This window comes from Bos indicus, chromosome 7, assembly GCF_029378745.1.
Source record: "Bos indicus isolate NIAB-ARS_2022 breed Sahiwal x Tharparkar chromosome 7, NIAB-ARS_B.indTharparkar_mat_pri_1.0, whole genome shotgun sequence".
Lineage (NCBI taxonomy): Eukaryota > Metazoa > Chordata > Mammalia > Artiodactyla > Bovidae > Bos > Bos indicus.
In genome coordinates, this window is record NC_091766.1 from 4,714,805 (window position 1) to 4,722,374 (window position 7,570).

Below are 7,570 nucleotides of genomic sequence, written 5' to 3' on the forward strand. Positions count from 1 at the left end.
CCGCGGGCGCCGCTCTTAAAAGGGCGATGGCGGGAGCGCGGGTGGGTCCCGCTGCCGGGACCGTGGGCCGGGCGCGCACGCGCACTGGCCGCCGCGGGGGGAAGGGGCGCGGGGCTACACACTCTGAGGGCGCGAGTAGGGACTGCCACTCGAGGACGAACAACAGGACACAGCTGATAGCTGCTACACACGCAGCGTCCAGATAAGCCCAAATTGCACACAGGAACACAGCCACACACTTAGCTGCGGCTACACTCGCCGAACACAGGACTCGTGAGTCCGTATGGCTGCTGGAGCAACTACCGATAGCCCCATAAAGCTACAGGCAGTCACACTGGGTGTATCGCCCCCGCAGAGCTACCCACACCCAGCACGGGAGGGAACTGCCATACACATAGCCCGCCTTCGGGACACACTGTCATTCACGTAGGTATACACAGCTCAAAGAGTGGCTGTTACAAAACACTGCAACACACTCCACACTCACATAGGTACTGAGCCACACGGAGACACGCATAGGCACCGCTATGCTACAGCTTCCAACAGCTGTGCAAAGAATCCACGCAGCTACCCTGGGGCACACCGTCGCAGCCTCCTGAGGGCTTCACACAGGGACCTGGGGTCTCACCGAGCCAGAGATGACTCAGTCACGTGCAACACACAGTCACACAACACAGATACACGCAACACAGACACCACACGGACAAGATGCTCCTGGGGTATCCAGGCCACCTCCTGGGAACTACCCCGCACTGCCTCACAGTCACACCTGTTGTCAGTAGCAGTGCTGGGTGACTTGACTGGGGCACTTTCGCTGGCTCCACCTCTCAGCCTGTCCCCGCTGTGAATATTCAACCTTAATAGCACCTCTGCAGGAGTCGGGGTGCAGGCAGTAGGCATCCCATTCTCCCTCCTAGGACCTCTCTTCTCTCCCCTGGGGGAGTGCAGAGGAGGTGGAGGCCGACACCCGCAGGACAGGGGCGCCTGGGGTTGGGGGGTGGAGACCTGTGTGCCAGGGTACCCGTGCGCAGTGTGCGCTGGACCTGCTTGCGCTGGGTGGGGGCTCCGTCCAGCTGTGACTGTGGTCTAGATGCTTCTGTGAATGTTTGCCGTGGAGATTCTTTTTCCTTGCTTTGTACAGCCGCGAGTGTGTGTGTAAACACGCGGTTCCTCTGAGTGCACGTGTTCGTCTTTGTGCATGGGGGGTTGGCGGGGACCCAGTCGCTGTCCGGGCAGTTGTTCCTAGCTCTGCGACGGTGGCTGTGTGCGCGGCGGTCATGTGCTGACCGAGTGATGCCTCGTTAGGTTTTGTACACAAGTGTGTGTGCCTCCGCGAGTGGGTGGATTGCTTGCCCCCTGGGACCTGTGTTGTGTGTGGTTGTACGCTCAGATTTCCTGTGTCGTGTGCGTCTTGATCGAAGCTCCTCAGCCGCTGCCGGCCGACCCCCTAATAAGCTTCCCTCTTAGTACCCCTCCCCTCCAGTGGCCTTCCCCCGACCCAGGCCTTCTGGTGGGCGGGAGTCTGGAGCCGCTGGGGTTCAAAACAGGCGAAGAGGAAGGGAAGGGCTAGGCCGGCTCCAGCCCCGCCTCCATCCCGAGGGGCCCAGGCCTGGGGTTGGGGGTGGGGGACGCCAGCCCTTCCCACTTCCTGTCCAGCCGGTCGTCCCCTCCCCCAACTTCCTCTCCCGCGGGCCTCCCGGCCCCCGGCAGGCGCGGAGGAGGGGCCCGCGCTGCGCGCTAATGGGGGCGCGGCCCGCCCGCTTCCGTCACACGGTGAGCTGGCGACTGTTCAATGTCCCGGGGGCCACCGATGGACGTTGGCATCAAGGACACCCTTGTCGTAATACCGGTTCCCATTACTGCTTTCCAGCACCTACTCGCAGCCAGGCACACAGAGGGTGTGACTCACCCAAGTCACACAGTGTATTGGTGACATCTGTGACTCCCAGGTCCCCCAGACTCTCCAGTCGCTACCCTGGACGCCCCCATTTATCTCTTAAAGCTCGGTGGCTCTCCAGAATTCTGTGTGCCCTGGGCAGGTCCCTGGCCTGCTCTGATCTGCGGTTCCTTGAGTCGATGTGAGTCTTTCTTCTCCTCACAAACATTGAGCGCCTGCTGAATGCTGACTCTGTGGAGCCAATCGGGACACACTGCTACAGCTTGTGGAGCACAGGCTTCTGGCGAACAGGAGGATAATTTCAGAGAGTGCCACGTGCTGAGCAGAGGGAAGGGACCCCGGTGAAGAGGACGGGGCGACCGCTGAGGCAGAAGGCGGCGGGAGGGAGGGAGGCTGGGAGGCGGAGGCGCCCGCGGCCGGGCTAGCTGCGGAGGGGGGAGGCGCGGCGGGCTGGAGAGACAAGCACGGTTCTCATGGCAACGGGGACGGATCTGCAAAACAGCCTCGGCGCCGGCGGAAAAGTCCGAGAAGAGCAAGATCTGAGTCCCAAGCGGCATCCGGGAAGCTGAGCCGAGCGCCTCAAGAACCGGATCGCACGCCTTGCAAACGCAGAACCCGTAGAAACCCCCCACCCCCATCCCGCACCCTTGCAAGGGAGGGGCATGAGGAGAAAAGGATTTTTTTTTTTTTTTTTTAAACAGGGGGAGGGTGGATCTGAGAGATCTGGAGGAAGAATATTCGGATTGCAGTGGCGGCAAGTGCAAAGGCCCTGAGGCGGGCACACGGTTAAAGTGCTGGAGGCAGAGCGAGGAGGGCAGCGTGACGAGCCGGCAAGAAAGGAGCAGAGGAGCCGGGCCATTCCCGGTGGGGACGGATTGGGCTTTGTTTTGAAGGGAATTGGGAGGTCGCAAGGGGCGGGGTCTACATCAGGATTTTAAGAAGCTCCAAGGGGCTGGCGGGTGGGTAGGGATGGCGTTGAGGAGGCAGGGAGGTTGTTTCAGGAAGAGGCCCAGGTAAACAGAGCCGACGAGGGAATTGGTTTAGGAGCGGGAGTGGGGGCTGGAGGGACGGTAAGCGAGGAGAGCTAAGGGTCAAGGCTGGGTCCCAGACCTGCGGCCCCTTTGCCGGCTCCCCGTCGCCCCCGTGTGGCTGCGCGGGGACTGCAGCCCTTAGCCCGGTCTCTGACTCGTGGTACCACTGACTCCCCCAAACCCCAGGCCCGCGAGGTCGTGGTCGTTGTCCGCGGGAGCTCGGAGTCGGCTCCGCTGGTACGGCAGGGAGCTTGCCTGGAGGAGGAGCCATCCGTCCCCTCACTTCCTCCCCTCCGGCCCTTGCATTCTGCAGACCCTACTTCACAGGCCCACCTCCTGGCCTTTGCACTAGCCCTTCCTGCCGCCTGCAGCGCGCTTTCTCTGGTTACTAGCCTGGTCAGTTCTGGTCTCCTCCTTCGGCCTTTGGCCGCAGTATTCCTTCTTCTCCCCACCCCCACTTCTCTTCCTCCTCTCTCTCTCTTCCCTCTTCCCCTCCCCTTCTTCTCCTCCTCCGGCTCTCCCTCCCCTTTCCTCCTCGCCTTCCCTGGCCATCTCCTCCAGATTACTGGTTCTGCACTAGCCTTGGTTGGATTTGTCACTGTTGTGATAAAATAATGCCTAAGTCATCTGTTGGCAGCCCTCGCCTCCCTCTGAATCTGCCCTCCCTGCAGACACAGCGGCACGGGTTCATGAATATGTTGCTTGCGTCGTTGGGAAGGCTAGTTTGGGTTTTCCCGTTGGTGGGTTTCCTTTCCACAGGAGGTGGGTGCAGCCCGTTAACGGGATGGGATAGGGGTTCAGGTAGGGTCCAGGATCCGAACCCGAGACCCCTTCAGCCCCTCCCCAGCCGAGCGTGGGAGGCGGCCACAGCTGGGAGCAGGGTCTGCGCCATGAGACGTTTCCTCTTAGAAACTGTAATTATGGGTAATTATCTAACTGCAACACAAAAATTAAAACCCAAACAACATCGGGAGGGAAGAAGCCATAGCAGCTGGTGAGCACCGGGGCAGGCTGAGCGGCGGGTTCTGGCCTAGACCCGGGGGGTGGGGGGAGGATCGAGCACGGGGGAGGGGGGAGGGAGGTGCGAAGGGACACAGGGTGGAGGGTCGCTGAGACAGGCTGAACTCTGGAGAGCCAGCAAGTCCTTGTAGTCTCGGGTTATACCCCAAATCGATCACCTGGAGGCGGAACTCCCCGGATGGAGGGTCTCCACCTAGGGTTGGAAATCTGGCGGTGTCGGGCCAGCTGGAGCCGATTGAAGTTCAGCCCCCAGGCTCTCGGTGTCTTGAGAAACTCCAGGCGAGAGGAGGGACACTGCGGGACCGAGTGGACGCGCCTCAGTCTGACCTACAGACCGCCCCTCCCCCGCCACACCCTGTTCATCTTCCACAAAGCTTAATCTGAGCCAGTACACAGACTGCCCTGCTTCCAGCACTTTCCTTGGCTCCGCAACCCACAAATCAAGACCCCGCCCCTCCGCTCTGCCCTTTCCAGAGTCAGACTAATCAGTAGGAATTGGTGCACCCAGCTCTGATAATCCCGTAAATCCTCCCAGCAGCCTCAGGAGAGAGGCAGCCCTTTGTTTTCCCTCCCCAGGTTACAGAATGGGAAGACTGAGGCTCAGAAAAGCATAGGCAGATACACTGGACGCCCAGAGGCAGCACCTCACTAGCTGGAGCGCCCTCAGCTCCCCGTCCGGATCTAGAACACTCTGGGAAATTGGAGGCATTTTGTGGAGATCTCAAGAGCAAGGAGGGAGAAACCTATAGCAGCTGCAGAGAAAGTTCTGCAGGTAAAACTGAAGCTCAGAGCCAGGAAGCAACTTGCCCGGGACACACAGTAGAGAGTGGAGGCACTGGGTCCCACTTTGGCGTCCCCTGGCAACGCCCCTCCGTCACCTCCTCTTTGAAGCTCCCCCTCTTTTCCTGTGGTGGAGGCGTTTCCATGGCAACCCAAAGGCCCAGGATTCCCAGGCAGTACAAGGAGAATGCTGGGGACGCTGGGCTCTAGACAGGAAGGACCCTGCCGAAGACTCAGGTTCGGTGCACGGGGCTGATACACTAGAGAGGCTTTTCTTCCTTTTTGAGGGGCTTCCCTGGTGGCTCAGCTGGTAGAGAATCCGCCTGCAATGCGGAGACCGGGGTTCGATCCCTGGGTTGGGAAGATCCCCTGGAGAAGGGAACTCCAGTACTCTGGCCTGGAGAATTCCACGGACTGTACAGTCCATGGGGTGGCAAAGAGTCGGATACGACTGAGTGACTTTCATTGTCACTTCACTTTTCTCTGCTGAATAACAGGAGTAGATGCTTGCTAAGTACCAGAAACTGGTCACTTCTGTTCATACTACTGTTGCAAGCACGCAGCTCATTTTCCCACCCCGAAGCCTCAGCAGGGTTTGTGCCCCCCGCCTCCCACACCCTGCCCAGCCCTTCCCCTAGCCGGCCTCTCCTCGTCCTTCCGGTCTCAGAGAGGCCCTCCAACCATCTGGGGCACATTGCTGTGTTGGATTTCCCGAAAATCATGGTTTTGCGCGTTGATTGCCCATGTCCCCAGTAGTCCATGAGTTCTAGGAGGGCAGAGAATTCGATGATTTTGTTCAGTGCTGTGTCCCTAGCACTTAGAACAAGTCTTGGCATACAGGAGGTGTTTGATAAATACCTGTTGCTGAACCAGTGAGTTAAAAATTACCAGTGTCCCCTCTGCCGGGAGTGGGGAGCAACACAGATCGTCACCAAAGGGCGACCTAGACCATCGTGACCTCGCCCCACCCTTCCCGTTTTGGTCGAGGTGGAGTCTGGGGATCAGAGTGGGAGGGACCAGGACATCCCTGGTGGTACAGTGGATAAGAACCCGCCAGCCCATGCAAGGGACACTGGGGATCCCTGATCTGGGAAGATTCTGCATGTCTCAAGCAAGTAAAGCCCGAGGGCCATAACCACTCTAGAGCCCAGGAGCCACAACTTAATAAGCCTCTGTGCTGTAATTACTGAAGCCCCCGCCCCCCCCCGCTCCCCCAGGGTCCACATGCTGCTACTACTGAAGCCCATGTGCCTAGAGCCTGTGCTCCGCAACAAGAGAAGCCTATGCACCACAAGGAAGAGTAATTCTTGCGCCCAGCAACTAGAGAAAGACCTGGTGCAGCAAGGAAGACCCAGCAAAGCCAAAAATAAATAAATTTTTAAAAGAAAAAATAAAAAAGTGGGCGGGACCATTTTTTGCCTCTGTCAAGGCCACCCAGATTGCAATCCCGAGAATAGCCACACGGGGGCAGCAGAGACTCGCAAGTTAGATTCTGGGGGACCTGGCAGGCCCCGCCTTAGCGCCCCTTTGGAGTGGCTCTTGAGACCCCAACTTTCAGGCTTGAAACCTAGTCCACCTCTCTTGATCTAGCCCATGCACCCAAGTAGGTTTCCAAATATATATTTACATATTTATGTGCCAAATTAGTTCATGGCATAAATGAAGAAAAAAATCAACTCTGTTCTTCCATCCCTTCAAAAAAAAAAGTTCCCATTTTGAGCTCTTCGCTGCGCATCTTTTGTTTTTTTTCTCGAGAGGCCTTTGATTAACTCTCTTCAAAACTGCAAACCTCCCTGTCTTGCTCTCTGAATCTCTCAAATTCTGCTTAACTTTTCCTCTCCAGGACTATTATTTCCTAACCTCTTTGAAATTTACTAATTTACAGTTCATCGCGTCTTCCCCACCCACCCCCGAATGTCAGCTTTCCAAGGGCGGAAGTTTTGCTGCATCCAGGGGACGCTCAGTAATATTTTTGGAACGAACTAAGAAATCTTACTCAACTGTAAGAAACAGATAAAACCTAGCAGATAAAGCTAAATAACCTTCTTAACCCCTCTCCACGCCCCCCCCCCCTCCCCCGCAGGCAGTCACTGCCACGAAGTCAAGTCTAAACCCGCACATCCAGGAGCAACTGATTACCATCCTGTGCCATACAGTGGCTCTGCACTCTTCCAGGTAGATTCAGACAAATGAACTTGTCTGAGCACAGTGCAGGCTAATAGTGAACCACACGATTTGGGGGCTGACTCTCAGTTGCTGTAGAGCTTTGGGCAAGCTACTCAAACATGCTGTGGCTCAGTTTCCCCATCTGTAAAATTTTCGTGGGGGGAGGGTGGATAATGACGCTTCCTGCCTCAAGGAGATCATGTGAAGATGACATCATTTCATGGTACTTAAATAGCCAGTGCTTGGCTGCTGCAATTTATAATTCTTAGAATGTTTTAAAAATATGACTGCTTATAGTATTCCTTTATACTCCTCCACCTATTTTTTCTTTTTTTCAATTTTTAAGTATTTATTTGACTACAGTTGGGTCTTTGTTGCAGCACGTGGTTCCCTGACCAGGGACTGAACCTTGGACCTCCTGCTTTGGGAGCGAGAAGCTTTAGTTACTGGACCAGCGGGGAAGTCCCAGTCGTCCACCTATCTTAATTTGGGGTCCCTGGCAGGAGGAAAAGGGGACGACAGAGGATGAGATGGCTGGATAGCATCACCGACTCAATGGACGTGAGTTTGAGTGAACTCCGGGAGTTGGTGATGGACAGGGAGACCTGCGTGCTGCGATTCATGGGGTTGCAAAGAGTCGGACACGACTGAGCGACTGAACTGACTGACTGACGGA

At 56.9% G+C, this 7,570-nt stretch overlaps 1 long non-coding RNA gene across 2 annotated transcripts; it reads left to right on the plus strand.

Moving 5' to 3' along the window:
* The first annotated feature begins 65 nt into the window (after positions 1-65).
* LOC139184030 (uncharacterized) lies at positions 66-6,764 on the plus strand. 2 transcript variants are annotated; one of them, XR_011567451.1, is made up of 4 exons: positions 66-2,078; positions 2,599-2,761; positions 4,525-4,720; positions 5,946-6,761. It is a non-coding gene; the product is annotated as an uncharacterized lncRNA (long non-coding RNA). The 2 variants fall into 2 exon arrangements; XR_011567450.1 differs by lacking the exon at positions 66-2,078 and having other exon boundaries at positions 2,300-2,761; positions 5,946-6,764.
* Positions 6,765-7,570: the final 806 nt, after the last annotated feature.